The sequence below is a fragment of the Cynoglossus semilaevis genome, chromosome 2, assembly GCF_000523025.1.
Source record: "Cynoglossus semilaevis isolate Cse_v1.0 chromosome 2, Cse_v1.0, whole genome shotgun sequence".
Taxonomy (NCBI): Eukaryota; Metazoa; Chordata; class Actinopteri; order Pleuronectiformes; family Cynoglossidae; genus Cynoglossus; species Cynoglossus semilaevis.
This window is the reverse complement of record NC_024308.1, coordinates 13994533-14014399: the sequence shown is the minus strand read 5'-3', so window position 1 is coordinate 14014399 and position 19867 is coordinate 13994533. Positions and strand designations below refer to the sequence as shown.

The window sequence follows — 19867 nt, the reverse complement described above, 5'->3', positions numbered from 1 at the left end:
TTGCCTGAAGACCAATTGGCTTCAGTGACCCCGAGAAGGTTTGTAGAGAATATATGAATGGATATGCTGACATGATATCAAGATTACTAATTTTCCCAAAGATTCTAAGGATTTCTTTTCTGCACAGCAATTGCTTTACTCAATTAACACAAGTGTGGCTTTATAGACATGGAGCGTTCGGGCTTGACTGATCCTAATCAAAACATCTGGCACATTGTGAACAGGAAATCGGGCAACAGAGACCACCAACTCTTCAGCAACACAAATTTGAATGACAAAAACTTATTTTAAAACTGCAATCAATATTATTCTTTCCCCCTAAATTATTTAGAGGTGAAACTTAAGAAAGAAAATGGGACCAAAGAAAATTCCCATTTGGGCTGTGTTACAGGTAATGGTAAAATCCTATTTTCAGAATAGCTAAAAGATAGCAGCAAATGGGACCAGCTACATGTCTTCAGCCTAAACCCCAATGAAGAAGGAACATGACACACAGATGGTTGGCGATCCCGGTAGAGAGCAGCCAGAAGAAAATGAATAAGAAAGAGTAGAAGAGGAAGTGGAGGAATGACTACGTTTAATCTTTTTCATCATTGACAATTTAAAAAAACTGTTATAGATACTTTGATTGGACAGAATCCAGTATTTTAGATATGTAACTACTAAAACTGCATTTTTAATCAGGTCCCTGTAGGCTCTCGCCAACTTATTGAATTGTGTTCGCTTTTAATGAAACAAAAATGTGAGCATCTGATTAGTGTTGTAGTTCAAAGGGCAACGACTAACAAAACGTTCCAAATCACCTCATGGCCTTACACTACTTTTTTTTTATCTGCATCATTAAGAAGATGAAGACGAAAATCAATACTCCCTATTTTTATGTGCATCATGCTTTTTTTTTTTTTTTTTGGAGCCAAGCCCCAAAAGACACAGACACTGCTGAACACAGTGACAACTTTATGAAATCCTTTTACAATAATGTGTGTTTACAGAGTTGTACATGTGATTATATTGGCATGGCAGTAATTTCCTCCATATAATGAAAGCATCTTCAAGACACATTGCCAGTCAGACTCTGTAATAAAATGTTGGGATGGCGACCAACTGCTGTAATATTTGGGTCACAATAAAGAGTTTGTGCAGCCTGTGCAGACGACCCTTTGATAAATGAAAGTCAACTGAATTGTGGCAGACCGCCGGGATGAATAGGAGTGCAAATACCATTAGAGTTAGCAAAGGCAGAGCATGCCGGCTTCAATAAATACACAGAGGACAGAAGGGTAATGTTTGGGAGGAGATTTTACTTAAGTCTGGTACTCGAAAAGAAAGAAAGAAAGAAAGAAAGAAGGAAAGAAAGAAAGAAAGAAAGAAAGAAAGAAAGAAAGACCAACGATGAGTCCCTATATAACGTCACACGTGGACTTTTCATTTGCACTTCTTTTCAGATCTGCTTTCATTAATTCTAGAGGAGATAAAACAAGAAGAAAAAGAAGCAGAAAATCAACTTGCCTGGAGAAACAGCAGCAACATCAATCCCGGAGCACAAAGAACATGTAGTTGTAGAATTTACAGTGCCTGGAGAGAACAGCCTATCAATCTGGCATCAAACAAAGGAAGACAAATACCAGGACTTTATTGACGTTCTTATTCTCTTTTGAAGTCAATCTGCAGCAAGAGATTGAAAACGTGGGGTTGCAGGTTTGTGTATCGTTTTGCATACAACCCTACATATACTAGACGCCGTGACCTGCTTGTATTTTGTATTACTTTATCATCAACCTGTGGTTAAAACTCATACTATTTAGGACATTACGTTGTTATTCATTCAGCTCAGGTCTGATTTAACTTTTTCTTGTTATCTTTCAGTCTTTTTTAGATACCTAGAAACTGTCTACTGCCCTGGGCTGCTGCTCTAGAACATGAATGGAAACATCATTTGCTCTCAGGCTGACAATCAGAAAATCAAAATTAGAACACAATAGTTGCCAATAACATGTCTTTCATTTCATAATTATTTTAAGCAACACAAGAGCTGGAGCAAATCTCAGCAATCCTCAATGAGAGTTTGGACAGTTTGTAAGGCCATCACAGGGTCACATGTGCAGACCAGTAGCCATGTGCATGCAGACTCACGACTATGGTCTATGGTCCCACCATACTAATCCCTAACCTGCATGTTCTGCTAATCTGCACTAAACCAGGAAACCAATGATCTTCTTGTATTTTCATTCATCATACAAGATGAATAAGTATTTTTCACCTGCAAAACTTACATTTTAATTGATGCATGTTCTACCATTGTGCATACTGTTTGCCAGTCCATCACAGGGTGACATGATAGAGACAAACAACCATTCTCACTCACATGGTCGTTAAGTGTGACTTATTAAAAACCCTGTATATTAGTACCCGCAGAACGCAGTGAGAACATGTAAACTCCAAACGGAAAGATCATCAAGTAACACGGAGGATCAAACTGTCGGACCTCTTGCTGTAATGTATGAACACTAACCATCTTTAACACACGTTTGATTTTATAAAGCACTGCCAAACATTCTAGTGATTATGTGCTTGTTCTGCTCTGGTTTCCCGCTCTATTTCTATATCCTCCATGCGGTTGATCGTCTTTTGCACTTGCACCTGCCCTCATCTCTCACTGTCACCAACACACCACCAGGTCCACCCTGGAGGGGAAAACGCATCGCTTCCTTGCAAATAATGTTTCTACACACTGGTTATTGCAGCTCCCAAAAAAAGTCAGTGCGCCGTGCAAAAATTGGGACTGCTATACCGGCGGAGCAGAAGAACTCTTTAACCGAGGTGTGGGGGGGCTGTACCAGGTCAACATAACTGTGGTGACTGCTGGGTCTAGCCACTTAAATTTCAAAGGACAAAATCTGAAATAAAATTTTCCTTTGTAAATGTTTGAAAGACGCAGCTTGGTGCCAACATAACAATGAAGAAAAAAAATAGCTTACTTCCATGTCAATCGTAATTCCTACTAACCTTATACTTGACAGGATGTCCACAGAATGATCTTCTGGACTTGGTTCTGCATGTTTGTCACTTTAGGTGGTCGGCTCCAGCCCTACTGTTGATACTGCTGTGACTGAGCAGTACATGCTGTATTTGTTCCTCACCTGCAGGCATAAGAGATTATAAAGGTTATTATCATTGCTTTATTATATATAAATAAACATATAGCAAAAACGGCCCCATAATGATGGGCCAGTGTGGTGTAAAATACACTTAATTATTTTAAGATTTAACAATCTTAAAATAATGGGAAGTTTAAATTCACAGTTCTGTGCACAAAGGCATTCAGGATCTCTTCATAATTCTTACGTGTCCTTTAGCTGATTTACATAAAGATTAATAAGCGCTGCATTACCTGCATTGTCTCTTCTGAATAAACACTTTAAGTCATGAACAGATGGTGAATTTATTTTAAATTCTGTGTACAGGCTACAATACACGTTTGTGATTAGCCAGCATTGACACTGGGAAGATAACAGCAGTTTTGATATTAGAAGAGCAGACGTCACCTGCTGCTGCTGTAATACTGTACAAGAAAACACGGTGGTTAACGAGCATTTCCCAGATGTTTTTGTTATCATCATTACCATCATGGTGATTGTAACATGGCCTACTGAGGAGCATCTACAGAATTAGAGACATTAGATGATAGCTGTGTCCTACAGGCAACTGAAGATGCTAATGATGCGATATTGATAATCACTTTAAACTTTAACCTAGCTGCAGATGGAAACAATGGAATTCCAATAAACGCTAAATCTTCCAAAGCTTGTTTTGCCTGCTGTTGTCTGAAAACAGACAACACAGTTCCAAGTTTTTATTATATTTATTCATGCTAATGTAAAACAGTGTTTGAGGGTAGAAAATAGTAATATAATACTAAAACTAACACTCCAAGATGAACAGTGTTAAATAAAACCCTATAACTTGTTGCTGGAATAAAGCAGTTTCTCCGCAGTAAAAAGTTAAGACAGAACTTAGTAATGGCTGTGCTGCTGCTGAGGAAGCTCCGATAATGTCCCTGAACCTCAATCTGGGTTTGGTTTTATCATTCAACTAACTTTTATCTGAGTTATCAGATGTGAGGCTGAATTAATCAGCTCCAAGTTCTGGACAAACTGTTGTTTGTAAAATGCAACACAGCTCTTCCTATCTGATCTCTCCTTCTTCCCTGTCCTCCATAAAATAAACCATACTGGCTGTTGGTACTTTACGTTCCTTTAAGATGAGATGAGAACACAACCAGAGTGTGTCAATTTACACTGCAAAAACTGATAACCGAGACAGGTCAGGAATCCAAACCAGTACCAGATAAAATTGGCAAATCACAAAAATTAGAACCAGCAGCATTGTACAGTAAAGTGCCTAGAACTGTCTACTGTGTACAACACAAGATTGTACCAGGAACATGATGTATACTTCTACAGCAAAAACTGTATCAATATAGGGGGATACTGCCAAGAAGTACGTACAGCACCAGGAGTCTGAGGTTTGTCTGCGTTGCAAAAACTAGTATGAGAAAAGTACAATAAAAACACAGTCTGTTTCGAAAAGAAAACAAAACTTAAATTTGATCACAGTCTGTTTCGACTACAAACCAGTAAAAAAAAAAAAAAATCTATTTAACGAACCAGGATTTCAAATGGCATTAGGAATAATTTCACAATTTTCCACTGAATGCACAATATAAAAACAAAAGTATTTCCCCTTTTGCTGAGAAACCACAATGGAAACCATTGCTTTGATTATTTGGTCAGTACTCTGCCAAGCACGAAAAGAAAACAAAACTTAAATTTGATATATACTACATTTATATATGTATACGCACACACACACACACACACACCCAGGATTTCAAATGGCATTAGGAATAATTTCACAATTTTCCACTGAATGCACAATATAAAAACAAAAGTATTTCCCCTTTTGCTGAGAAACCACAATGGAAACCATTGCTTTGATTATTTGGTCAGTACTCTGCCAAGCACGAAAAGAAAACAAAACTTAAATTTGATATATACTACATTTATATATGTATACGCACACACACACACACACACACACGCACACGTGTCCCATGAATAATGACCATCAAATGAACAGTACAAATATATATATATATATATATAATGTCTTTTCTGTTTCTACATTTTTATGGTTCAGTCGACTTGATGCTGTCAAAGTCTGTCTGCTCTCAGGGTCACACTGTCGATGTGCTCATGAATTTACCGGGGTGAATTAGATGCCGAACCTGTTAACAAATCCCTTCAACTCTAGAAAAATTTGCTGATTTAAGCTTTTGAAGAAAAACCCAAATTGGTTTTGTCTTCTGAGATCTGCCCAGAATTCCAAATATCTTCCCGGTCTCCTCTACAGCAATGGAGAGAAATTGATTTCTCCTCCGCCTTGTTAGATTAGGGAGATAATTGAGGTGGTTTAACCCAGACATACCTCAATATCTAATGTCAATGAGTTGTGAAATAAATTGCATAAGTGCTGAGTTTCACACAGTAGCCAATATTTGTGTCTGTGATTATCTACATGCATAGATTAGATTGTCTGGGCCTGAGAAGCCACCTGTAATTAAACTGTTAACTTTGAACAAATTACACTCAGCTCGATCTGCCAGTCTTTATTTAAATGGCCTGTCAATAGTAGGAAATGTTAACAGATGCATCGTTTTAACCACTAATATTTAAGTTTAATTTGAAATCCTAAAATAAAAAACAAGTATCAAAATCAGTGATTGCAGTAAAGGAAGCAGCTGACAGAGCAAACACCCACCACCTACAAAGGACAAGAACATATGGCTCTAGCCTAACTACTTTGTGGTTAACCTGACAAAGAAATATCCACATTCATTCATCTTCTACTGCTGCTTTCTTTTCAGGGTCACATGGGGAGATTCAAACCGTTAGTTTCTCAGTGCAAGACAGCAAAGACTTTAGACCTCAGCATGTCAGGACACATCTCTGAATGAAGACCTGAACGAGAATGAAACGTGGAGTTGTCCCAATGGATTTTTTTTTTTATACAATTATTTGCAATTGTGAACTCACAAATGGTGCAAACCGTCACCGATTGATAACATAGTTCATCAGTAAAATTATCTTTTCTACATTCTGCCTGAACAAAGGCTGGACTGTGTTTGATACTCATTGTATATCTTCAACTTTCATCGTCAACTAGGAACAAGCCTCATTTCACTCTTGCAGTTGCAGGACCTTGGTGTTCAGTCAATGTCCAGGTGCTGTTTACTACACATAGTTATAAATGAGCTTTAAACAGATTACAGTCTGTTATGCTAATCAGAGTGGGTTCCACCTGTATCCAGAGGAAGGTGGAATATTTTCTGTGGAAAAAAAAAGAGGAGTGTTCTCACTCTAGGTATTTTTCAATGCTAATGTTCTTTAGCTACTTGTTTGACAACCAGTCATAATTTACCACATGAGTGTGTTATATTTATGGACTAACATCAAAGCAAGGTCTCTCTCTGTAGCCCTGAGTAGATCGATGCCCCCCGCCCCCTGGGGGGTGGTCTTTGATTGGAAGCACTGATCACCACTTACATAAATGAACCAACGTCATAATTGCTGGTAGTTGTTTATGATCTGTCGGTTTTTAAAAGACATAGTAAAGTCTGGTTGATTTCTGTGTAATTTCCAGTGCTTTGTGAAAGGCACAGCTTTTAGTATTTTGATAGAAATAGTATTATGGTATTATATTATATTTTGCTGTATTTGCATTCCAAATGTACTCAAGCTACATCTAATGTTTGGCTATGAATCAATTTCTCTTCTGCTCCATAAGTTATCTTTATTATGGTATTCAAATCTTAAAATAAATAAATATTTTCACTCGTATATCACAGGATATGGGAAGGATTTTAATTGATGCTATAGACACAATTAAAACTCACCTACATTTTATTTAATTTAAATCTTTTTTGGATCAGTAGTAGTTCAGGGAATACATAGAAACTTAGATGATAGTAGAGAACTACTATCATCCAAGTTGATTTATAGACAAACTGATATTTAAAGAAATATTTTTCTACAAACCCAAATTTCTCTAATTCTCTCTGGTTTTTATATGCATCAAAGAAACAAATTATATTATATATATACATTTTTGTAACTTGCAAACTTATAATAATTTGCTAACGAGCAACCTGCAGTGATACAAGGACATCCACCACAGTGACCGCAGCAACAGCACTGACTACATTGACCACGCCAAAGGACCCCCAGCAACCTCACCAACTGCTGCAACCAACCTTGACAGACCAACTGCAATGACCACTGGACAGACTTCATTGACTGCCCTGACTTCAAGCTAACCATTAGTGGTGACTGAAAGGACACACGTCACGTCAACAGAACCTCGACAAGAACCATAAGACTACAATGATGAAACGACAAACCTCAACAACACTTCAACTGCAACAACACAACAACTACAACATCTGCTGTTAAATGAACCTGTAGTTGGCCCTCGGTTTGACTTTAATGAACATCAGTCACAGCTCTGAGATATCGACAACAATTTTATTTCACTAACCTGTTTTTAGTTGTGTTACACACTGTAGAAGCACGACCAGGTTTCACATTCAACATCACATAATACAGCATATTACTGTGTTCCCTGATCTATGGTAAATTGAAATAAATTCATGAATATGCAATAAGCATAAGCATAATTCCAGCATAAGGTCTCTACACCATGGCCTGTCCAGAGACGATGTCCTTCACTCAGCCCGACTCGACCAATGTCATCATTAATAATGCACACTCCAAATAATCCCACGCTCCTTTTCATTAATATTTGATGCAGACTTTCACTCGCCCCCATAACCTTTCACTTTTCTGCAGCAGGATCATTTACTGCAGATGAAAAGGATGGACATCAGTGTCTCGTTAATTTTTCTTCATGTGCTTTCTGTTACAGGGTCAGGACACAGATGCCATTACCTGGCAGCAAAGCCTTTGCCCGTCAGTCATTGGTTAATAATTTAGTGTTAAATCACCAGTCATGACAGCTTTCCTCTGATAAAGGATGTGGATAAGGCAGGGCACGTGAAGCAGGAAATCAGAGTTCGTGAAATAGATATTTGACTTATTTCATTTAGATTGACAAGAGGATATTGATTATTTACATTAATGAGATATTTCCCATAGTAAATAAATGTTTAACCTAAAACACAGTAAAATACAATTCATATGGAAATGTGCTCTGTGTTGCACCATGCAAAAAATTAAAAACTTGTCTGACTCATGACACGTCATCTTTCATCATTTATCTGTCATGCAGCGACAGTAAAACCTGACATAAACAACAACATTAAATATTTACGGTTCACCATGATGAGCGTGGATAGTCACTGTACGTGTTGTGCTGTTGTTTTCAGATACAGACATGTCATTTTCAGCAAACATTTGTGTTAATCGTGAGATTAAAGGACTTTCCTACAACAACTTAAGATATGCTGCTGGCGGCGGATTCAAGCACTCGACTGTGCGTCCGAAGCACGCGGCCTTGATAAAGATTACTGTGCACACACGCTATTCTCAGCTCGTTTCATATAACACGCACATGCACAAACACATACACATCCAAACTTACGCATATTTCGCTACCGTTGCAAAGGGTGCGCACATTTAGTAACTTCCTTTCAAGTTGCACCTGGAGCTGATTCTCTGCACGGACACACGCCACCTCACCTGGCAAAAGCCGGTCTACGTAACTTCCGCATTCATATAGTCAAATGTCGCAGGCTTTAGGAGTCACGTGCGCATCTTAAATTTGCATATTTCATTACAGCTTTTAAATACGTTTTAATGTGTCACTTACTGTACATGTTCAGTGGTTTCCGTTGGTTCTATTGTCTGAATAACACATTTGTGGAAGTCTACACAAGCTGTTCAGTTCAGGTGTATAAAAAAATACATGTTTGGAGGTTGATTAGTTAAATCTAGTCAACACACTTGTTCCACTCTGTGGTCATGCTTCTGACCTTTCCTCCTGTCACTGATAATTTGTTTCTTTTTGTTGCACACGTAAAAGAGTGTCTTGAAATGTGGTGCATTTTAAATTCTTAAATTCTGTCTCTGTCATTGATGTGGAACCCTGGGGTTCCACATCAATGACAGAGACATTGACTGTGGGCCAAAGCGACACATTGATCAGTATTTAAGTAAAATTTACTTTTCACTTCCAAAATACTGTGAATTCCCTAACTTAACGTGATCATCTTTACCTTCTTGTGTTTATGAAAAAAACTTTTTTTTTTGTATTTAGTTTGTTGAAATATTGGAAAATTTGTGTGATTCTAAACCATATGAAAGTGCCACGTCTCTCACTCTTTGAACTGCACACCTTCACAAATGGAGGAGGCTCTTTTCATGCTGTTCATAAATGGCCCTGTGTGAGAGCTTCAGTGAATTAGATATGCAGTCTTTAGTGTGCGAAGGTGGGTGTGTGCATGCGTGGGTAGTGTAGTGTAGGACAATTTTCACTATCTGTGTGTATGAGCTGGTATAACATTCTTGTACATCCTAGATCAGTGCTGAGAGTCATTGGGCTGCATTTTCCCTTCACTTCAGTGTCAATACAGTCATAAAAACTGACTGTGAATGAATAATTATAATTAGAACAAGGACATTTGGATTACATTAGAAACAGAATTGTATACATGTAATAATAACATCATTATTAATGATAACAATAACAACAACAATAATCAGATAATAATAATATATGTATTTTAATTGTATATAATCATATTTTATTTTTGTATTCTTAAATATGACTGTTTACATCCACTGCTAAAAGATAACTAGTTATTATTATTTTATTATATTATTTTGTTTGTTTTATTTTGTTTTCTTCTGGTACTCCTTTACCCCTCCACAGTACAGCTACACAGGTGAATTTTCACTCTAAATCAATCGTAGGTGTGAGTGTGGGCATAAATGGTTGTTTGTCTCTATATATCGCCCTGGGATGGACTAGTGAACTGTCAAGGGTGTAGCCCACATTTGGCCGATGGCTACTGTCAAAGTTGAACAAATTGGCCCAGGAAGGCCACTAGAAGTCTATTTGTTACACATAAACAAACACAACCTTCCTTAATGATCTTTCTTTACTGTAAATGTCTACGCAGCTTCACTGGTACACCCAGTATTTACAGGGCAAATCTGTGCCCTCTGACTGGAACGATGAAATTCTACATCACACCTTTCTGTGGTTTCATCACACCATACACACGTGTGTGACTCATTCCCAGTAGGTGGTGCTTGAATCAAGAAGGAACACGGATTAAAATAATGCCCTTGAAACCAAGGTTACCTAAGCAGCATGATCAGAGATTACTTTTTTTTTCTTCTACTCTCCTAACAGTCGCAGATCTATCTGCATAATCACCAAGTAACAGACTCCCTGCCAAGACGCTGTGATTCTCACCAACTCCCTGTTTTCTTCTCAGTCACGTCCATCATCACGTCCTTCTTTATGGCTGAAATAATCAAACAATTGATAAGATCGTTTGGTGGTGCTTAGTCGCTGCTGAACACCACCTTTGGAGAGTCCTGAGAAATAGAACTGTCTCACGGAGGCATGGCAGCATGTCAGAGTGCAGCAGCAGTCAAAGGGAGCTCAGGCGAGACAGGCTGTAAGTGGATTCTCCACCTGATGTCGGCATCAGTTTCATCTGACTGACTTCTGTCTTCACTGGTCCCAGTGGACAGGCTGAGGAAGGGACCGGCCACTCGCTCATCACTGCCAGGGAGACACAACTTGATTGGACTTGGCAATCTCTTTCTGTTAGGGGTGTGACCGTAACTTTATGCCTTTAGATGGACACTATCAGCAACATTAGGAGATACTGGGACCGGTCTTTAATCCTCCATTACTGTAAAACTCCCTCATTAATAATAATAATAATAAGTGTATATTTTCTGCTGTACTCCTCGAGCATGTAAAGATCACAAAACAGAAAGTAATATAAAGTTCATATTTATATGTAGAAGGCTGCGGTACCAGAAAATGAAACTACTCACAACAGACTCTCCTGGGTTCACTGATTGTTGTGCATGCAGTTACCTGTCGTTCCATCTCTCCTCTCCTGTCTGCTGGAGGTGACAAGTTTGTATTGATCAATTTTACATGGTGTGTCAGCCGGGAAAATGAAATGGCAGCGGTGTAGTTAGGGGCTTTCCAGGAGGGGGGGGTTGGACATTGAATAGAAAATTCTAAATTGACTTGTGTGTTTTTCATTTTTTACTTTTTCTCGTCACTCACTTTGCTCTGTGCTCTGGAATAACCTCACTAGTTGTGGCAACTAAAGAGAGTTGATGCAAAGTGATGCACTATATTAGAAATACCTTCCACGATTCGGAAAATAACTGTCTTTGTCACAAATGTCCGCTCTGAGGCTGTTCTACCCATGGGTGTCACAAAGTTAAAGTATAACATAAACACACACACACAGTAGCTCTAGGTGGTACATCTAATGTAGCAGATACAGAGGAGGTTCCAGAGGCTTCTTTAAACTTCAGTATACACTAGAGTCAGTAGCAGCAATACATCAGATCTGTTGCAAAACTGTAATTGCAATTTATTGTAACAACGTACTTTCACCCAGCTGTGAGGTAAATCTGCAGATTCCTACAGGCACATGCGCGGTAGTGTATGCCACTCTGTCAGGTATAGTAAACAGTATATGTTTGAGCTAAAGTCTACTTACTTTCATTCCTCACATCCAGCGTTTAAAACCGTAATGACTAATCCTACCAAAAACAACCAACTCTCACCAGTTGACTATGGGACACTGGCAAATGCAATTCATTTGAAACATTTACGGATAAACTATTCTGGAGCAAAGTGCTTCTCCCTCTTCCACCTGCACATCCGGCTGTGATGCATGTGACACTTTACATTTGTTTCCGGCCTAATGTGCAGGAATTTTATAGGACTATTTAAGTGAGGAATAGCCACACTCCTCTTCCCCGCTGTCACTAAAAGCAGGGTGTACTGTATTCGTGCTGAACACTGCAGCACTAATACACACACCCCCCTCTTTTACTCACACACAGCGACTGGGTAGGAGACAGCTCTTTTCTTTTAAACTGTTCTCTGTCTATACAAATATTCACGCACTAACATTTTCTTAATTTTTACCAAGACTGAGAGCAAAATCAATAACCTTCAAGCCTATGGGTACTGCAGCCTTTAATGATTTAGCCCTCAGGCTTGTTTAAAATTGGTTTTGTGCCCATCCCAGGAGTTAAGGGCTGCTGATGGCAGCAGCAACAGGAGGAAGAGGAGGCGGCGGAGGAGCAGGACGTTGCAGAGTTCTTATCAGCGAGCTGCCATGACGAGCTGCCATGGCTGTCAGGCGTTATGAGAGATCTTTTGCCAAGGTAAGGCAAATTCCTCCTCGTTCATTCCTAATAGGAGTGTCAGGCCTTCGGAATCGGGGAGGGCGTGGGGGGAGGGGGGTGTTGTGAGCCTGGAGCTTTCTTCAACTCTGCAGCACTGAAGGAACCTCATGACACATGCAACAAAGGCCCCTCATTGAGATACACAACCCAGTACAGAGAACTCATGACAGACCTCAACGCAATGCATCAGCCAGGTCTAAGGCAGCTGTACTGCAGGCTGAAAATAGGCCCGGGGCTAGTAAGAAGTCTCGTGCTGTGTACCTTGTAAAAACTTGTTATGTGTTACTTCATCCTCTTTACTTCCCAATTGTGTGTGTGTGTTTTTTCATAACCTATTTACTTTAAGCTCCTTGATTTTAAACACAGGAACACAGCATGAAGCCACGTCGTGCTGTACTTTATCAGTTTTACTGCCTAGATGCATAAAGAGATTTTAGCTTTTTCTACAAAAAATAATTGTTGCAAGCTTTTTCCTGGTTCACAGATACACAGTAATACTGAAATTAACGGAGTGGGCCGTCTTTTTGAACTGTAACTTCCAGGCTCAGCTAGTTTACAATGGTGTGCTGAAGCAGTTTTTAACATGGCAACACCGGATGTTTTATTTATTTATTTATTTTATTAGGTGCTAATTGGTTTGGTCATGTTTGGGTGGGTGCCTTGCAGCCCTTGTGTCATGTATGTTCGGTCTACTGCTGCTGAGTCTCAAACCCAGGCTGTAGGAGCAGGTGGAGGAGCGTGGGGGTCAGGTTCGACTCATGGTCTTGTCACTCTTCCTGCGCGGGTCTGTAATTTACACTGGTTTTAATGATAGCTAGAGTTGAGATAGTTGGTGTGATAGAGGATTATAGTAACTTAGAGGGGCCTTATTGAATTATATGTCATATACGGTGGTCCTTGGTCTAGGTAAGTCTAATGTGGTTGATGTACTGTGAGTATCTTCAATTTTAGGTATTTGTCTTTGTCTTTCTTTTGAATACATCCTGTATGTGTGTGCCCATGCTCATTTTTATGGATTAAAAATGTTCCACTTGTTTTTACTTTTCCCATCAGGTGATGTGCGTGTTTTTTTTAACAAATACATGCTGCAGAAGAGTTAAAGGCTGGAAATAGGGTCATGGTCTCCTTGGCCCAAGACACCAAATAGTCTGAAACTACCGCCGCTGATATGTCCTGACATGAAGGCATCATCTTTCTTTGAGCTTCACCTCAGAGATTCGCACAGTTCTGCTGCCTGTGTTTGTAGCAGATCAGATGAATGATGTCTATTGTGTGAAGCAAGGTCAATAAGACTGGCGTACTGTAGTGTGACCACAAACAAAACTATGCCTCTTACTCTATAGCCTGCAGAAGAAATACATTATAGATTCTGAACGGTTTTTGAGTAAGAAATGAGAAAATAAACAGAATGTTGTATGGATTTGAGACATGTTTAATATACATTTCAAGACGTTGCCTGTTTGCTTCACTGTATGCTCCCGACCTAACATGTAAAGAAGGAGGTTTCCGAGGTGTCCTTTTACTACTTCATAGAGACCACACCGCCACCTTCAGTACGGCCGACTAATTTATTGACCTATACGACTCTATCTAGTTCAGTTTTGTAGCTCATGGATCAACGTTTAATAACAGGGTAAAGACTGTGGTGGCTTAAAAGTAAGATGAAGCTCTGTTGTCACAGGCGTTCCAATAGTCTATTGATTTTAAAAGGGAAAACTCTTGGGAGTCGAGGTTAGTGGTTTAACCTCTAATAACTCAAGGGAAGCCAAACACGTTGGTAACAATAATAAGAACAGAAGTAAAATAGAGAATAATTGTTTTTTTTTCATTTATCCACTACATACTGTACCTCCTCCACACCAACCACATATCCAAGAGGATACATAATGTAAACTCCTTTTAATGATTTTCTAATGGAAATCACTATAGCAATAGCTTTTGCATGTTGTCACGCCGGGTCTGCTGACAGATTTCTGTGCACTAAGACAGCAAACAACTCTAGATGTCATTTACTTAACCAGGAGTAAAATGACATTTTACTATTATTAGTATCTTGTAGCAAAAATATGTTTGGCTTCTTTGTATAAATATGAAACTGAAATGATCATTTTTCTCTTTCATATTTCCATTACCATTAGCCATTAACATATTTTGGCATTCAAAGTCTGTTTCTGTTGCATTCGTATTTGGTGTCGAGTTGTTTCAACTCAGCTGTGACATTTCGAAGTTAACTCAAAATGTCATTTTCAAATAATTTTAGAAAATTACATACAAAATGTAAAAAGTTTCAGCACCACAACAGCTTCATCTGTGCTATATATTTATGAATCATAGTAATGATACATAAAACATAACAATAAAACAAAACTGAGACATATGCTGGAGAGTGGCTTGACTGAGTGATTTGTGTGACATTGTGTAAGAGTGTAGGGACATAGTCCTCAGGCAAACACCTCCCTTGCCTGCTCTGTTGCAATGCTCCTGCAACTGTGCAGGCACAATGCCCACCCCTGGTCTTGTAGGGCCTGTGTGGTTACAGCTCTGTGATCATCACCAAAACCCTCCATGCATGCAAAAAACTCGATTAACTGAGCAGCAAGAGGGGAGTCGTGTCCAATTTCACATTCATATAGCTTTTCAGCCACTAGAATGCAACCTTGTACCCAACTGACATTACATTGCAAATTCATTCTCCAGTTCAGCTTGAATGACTTTCAATTTTGCCTGGGCATTATCGATCCATGGAGGTAGCTGCATGCAGCCAGCTCCTAAAAGTGCAGGTTTTCAGCCAATTATCTCATTTATCAGCCTGTTTCCGCTCATGATGGACAGGATTTCCCTCACGTCAGCTGACTAAATCACCTCTCATGTCGAGTACAGGGGAGAAACGTGGCAGGGTCAAACGAGGGAAATGGAAAAGACCGGAGCTGTTTTGCGACAGCTTTAACCACAGAGCAGTGGAAGTGAGAAAGGATTAAATGGGGTTTTTTTTGTGCAGACTGTACAGTAAATTAAATCCATAGGTTGTTATGGATGTCAACCTCCAGACCAAAAACATATTTAAGTCAGTCACACACATCCACAACACACATGTCACTGAGGAGCCAATTAAATGACAAGTTAATTTGGATGAGGTTACACCAGGAGGGCGCTCTTTAACCACGCTCACATTATAATTGCCATCGAGACTCTGAATTCACCTCAATCAGCACTGACTTTATTCTATTATTTAATGTCTGCTTTAAAAATGTCAACCTGCACTGAAACACATTTGTGCAAAAGGCACCATTTGCAAGGTTGTTGCCTGGAAACATTGCCATGATAAAAATTTACATTTGTTTTTTCCCCATGTTTATAAATGAGTTTCAACAGTAGAAGGCTTGATGTTTCGGCTTTTGTCAGGAAGGAAGATGAAGTGCAGAGTAAAGATTACGTGATCTAGAACAAAGCTGTGGGGGAAACGACGGATCTGGTAAAACAAACACAGGAATCGTACCATAAGCTGCAGTACATTAAAATGAAAGCAGATCTGCAGGAGATTAAAGTGGATCGGAGTCTTGACAAAGACAGAGAAATGACAGCTGTATAAGAAGTGTGATAACCCTCTGTCATTTTGACATGACTGTTTACACACAAGCTAACCTGCAGGATATCCTGTAATGTTTAATGTTTTTGCAGAAACAAGATTTATTGCAGCAAATATAACAGAGAAGTCCTCAAGAAACATCGGAAGTAAATAAAAATATTTATTTTAATTTGTTTATTTATTTATTTTCAAGATTTTTCATTTCACATTTATTATTAGCTCTTAACGATTACAAAAACTAACAACTTATGTGAGTTTATAGTCATGGGTCTTTAAAATATAGTTGTGGATTAAAATAGGACAAAACCCACATGAGATTAACTGCAAACATTATCCATGAATAATGATAATATATAATAAATATATATTATCCATCATTGTGCATTTTGTGAAAAATAAAAGAAGAAAAGTAAGGCACAAGTTAAATAAATACGTATATTTGTTTATGTATTAGTTGAGTTTACATAATACATTTTTCCACTTACACTTAAGGATAAATCAACAGACAAATATCAAAAAGCAGAGAATAATGATCTGGAACTAACTCCTAATTTTCAGGAAAAATCTGGCAACCGTTTTTTATGCCTTGCGACACGGGGCAGAGTAAAAGCCCACATTTGTCTGTTTCCCTCCCACATGGGAATAAACTACTGAGGTCCTGACAAAGACTATATTTCATGATGTCATAACTCTGGCTTTCCACCAATACTACGTTGTAATGAGCCAAATGTAAGTTAGCTGGCAGTGAGTGGGGCATATATTTGGCCACCGATGGCAATTAACACACATTGCATGTGCATAAGTGTCAATGTGTATGTGTGGGAGTGTTTGCGTGTGTGCGGTCAGCTGTGTTTCTCTTTGGCATGCTGAAGAAGTAGAATTTAAATGCAAGTACTTAAGAGGAGTATTTGTTCTCCCACGTTTTTGCCAAGTCTCTCCCTTCTACAGTAATTTAACACGCTCAGTTTGAAAGGTTTAAATGGCATCAAGTCAAGGACGGCTGCTGCCAAAAAACGTCTTCATAATATTTATATTAGCTTATGTTTGGAAATCTGTACTGGAGCATATAAATATAGTTAGACTAGTAAAAAATAGATCACAGTGTTCCACGACCACTGATAATTAATTTAAGAGGAGAGGGAATATTAGTGTCAAATGTTTGACTTCTATTGGGTTAAGACCTTACAACAATGTTGATCCCTGTTACATCAATGCACAGCTGTTAGCCTTTCTATCATCCTTTACCCTCACACTGTAGAGAGGCAAAATATATGCATGGTCTGTATGCAAGCTCCACACAGTCTTGTTCAGATGCATCTGCAGCTCTCTGCAGGCTCCCTCATTTGTATTGGGCACAGAGCTTGTTGTGCATCAGGCGACAATAACCCCCTGAGTAACAGCAGCTGTATGCAACATATGCCTCGTGCACAATGTGCTTGTAAGAAATGACGCCTCGGCCCTGAAACAATCAACATCAGGAAGACAGTACTCGTTTAATTACTTTTTAGTCATTCTGAATATACTGTCCTGATTTAGCTTTCTTGCTAGCCTGGCTAAATACAATGTAGCCATCGTGATGTCCCTGAGTCTCTGTTAATTATATTGCAAGAACATGGACATAAAGATACTTCGATTGTGTGGATTTATCTTTCCATATTTCAGTCTTTGAATCCAGATTCAGAATCAACCCGGCCATGTGGTGCAACAGAAAATGCACTGCAGCAGCACAACAGTCATAACATACATATATGAATAACAATGAATGTGCCTGACTGTAAGTGCAACCGAAAATAACTGCGCGGTATTTCTTACATATGATCAAATGATCTGCTGGACTTTTAACTTTACGTAATGGTAATGAGGGGTACTTTGAAGTACTTTTTACAGATGTGTAATAATAAATGACTCTAGTGTACTTTTCACACTACAGTACATAAGGGTAAAGAGTATGTAAATCATTTACCATGCAGCAAGGACTTTAAAAATGATCAAGTAAATAAATACCCGATAAATTGTGGTTTCCAAAATAGGCGAGGGGGGGGCACGTCTTAGTTCAGTACAATTTTTAAAGCAATAACTGTAACAGTGTCGATGCAGGAGGCTTGACAGTAACCCTGTCTTCAAAAGGGGGGCGCTGCAGAAAAAGTTTTTGCAACAATTGCAATACACTGTCTGGCTGCTGTGACATGCAAATTTAGGCATTATGGAAAAAAGTTTTTTGTTCATCTTAATCCTAAAGTTTGTGAAACACACACTCTCTATAATTACTTACTGTAGCAACAGACTGACATATTGTACTGCGATCCTCATTAACACCCAAACCAGGGGTGGAATCCTAACATCTTTGTACATTTTCTGCTCAGTCATGCATTGGGCTGAACAACTTGACACCAAGAATTTCGATTCCGATCGTGATTCGCAGCAACTTTCTGTAGAGTGAAATCAGCTCAAAATGATGAAACTTTTCACAAACATTATTCAGGCCTGAACTTCACACCACACAGGCTCACACCGACTTGTAGAATAACGTGAAGGATGACTCATTTGACTATACGGTGCCCTCTATAGATACCAGGCATTTGCATGACATTCACCGTCTCTCTCCAAGTTTTCTGCATATATTTACTAAGTTGCAGTCTTGTGGGAAAAAAAAGAACCCTCAGCTATTACTGTGTCTTGTTACACCTGCAGAGCACAGCACAGGGAATTATTTACTCTAAAATTGCCAAATTGTGCCATGCAGAGCACCTGCATGGAAGAATCTGTGTTTTCATGGTTTCTGCAGGCTTTTGATTCTTTACTTGTCTGCATCTCAAAGGATCATAATGTGGCGATAAACGCTTTATGAGTTGTTAAAATAGCGACACCAGCAGGGAAGAAAAAAAGCATTTAATATTTTAAAAATCATAGAAGAAAAGGTTCATTTCCTTCACAGGAATACTGGATAGTATTCACAAAGGGAGGAAAAACTACCCTGTGGATTTAAAGCTGGAGTTCTTACTTTTTCCTGCTGCAATACTCAACACTGCTGGACTGCAGTTTCATAGTCTGTGAAAATGAAAGTGCAATTTGCTTTGGTTATAAACTTTAATATGGGGAAATTAAGACTCTTAACTAAATAATTGTATTTTTTAAGAAGTGCATAATTGAAAGGTATGGAATGATCTGGTCAGATCATCTGACGGCCACAAGGGGCTGAGGAATACATTCATCCATCCATCCATTTTCATTCGCTTATCTGTTACCAGGTCGCGGGGGCAGCAGTTGCCACCCAAGTCACACTGCACCGTACCAACCCCCCGAACCTTCCTGCAGGTGGTGAGTCCACTGGAAGGTACCAACCACCCTAACCAGAATGTGATCTTGCCCAGGAGGTGAACCCTGGGGATCCACACCAATGACAGAGACATCGCCTCTGGGCCAAAGCGCCACGAGGAATACATTTTTATTTGTTATTTTTTGCCATTTTAGAAACAGTACTATGCCCTAAAATTGAAGGGGCTCAAATATGAAATGAAGCAAAAAGTACAATACACGTCAAGTGACATAAAATACATTTTTGACTGGAAATGAGGTTTAATAATACTACTAAATTAGTATAACTGGTATTTTAGAATTATGTGCTAATCTGGTGTAGCCATGGTGTAGCCGTTAGCACACCTGTCTTACATCAAAAAGCACAGTCCTGAGTTTGATTCACATATCCCTAATAGCACCTCTCAATGTGGAAGCCTGTAAGTTGCAACCATTGACTAAATTGCATTTGCTGTAAAGCCTGTGTCAGTTGCAAAGACTCACACTGTAA

At 38.9% G+C, this 19867-nt stretch overlaps 1 protein-coding gene and 1 long non-coding RNA gene across 2 annotated transcripts in view; both read right to left on the bottom strand.

Moving 5' to 3' along the window:
• The window catches only part of LOC103399885 (uncharacterized), a 42920-nt gene extending 34163 nt beyond the window's left edge, over window positions 1–8757 (bottom strand). The window contains exons 1-2 of the long non-coding RNA XR_523722.2: window positions 8659–8757; window positions 3007–3140 (exon numbers count right to left, since the gene is read on the bottom strand). This is a non-coding gene — a long non-coding RNA (uncharacterized LOC103399885). The remainder of the gene's footprint in view (window positions 1–3006; window positions 3141–8658) is intronic.
• LOC103399890 (1-phosphatidylinositol 4,5-bisphosphate phosphodiesterase gamma-1-like) overlaps window positions 1–19867 on the bottom strand; it is a 784699-nt gene that overhangs the window by 66211 nt on the left and 698621 nt on the right.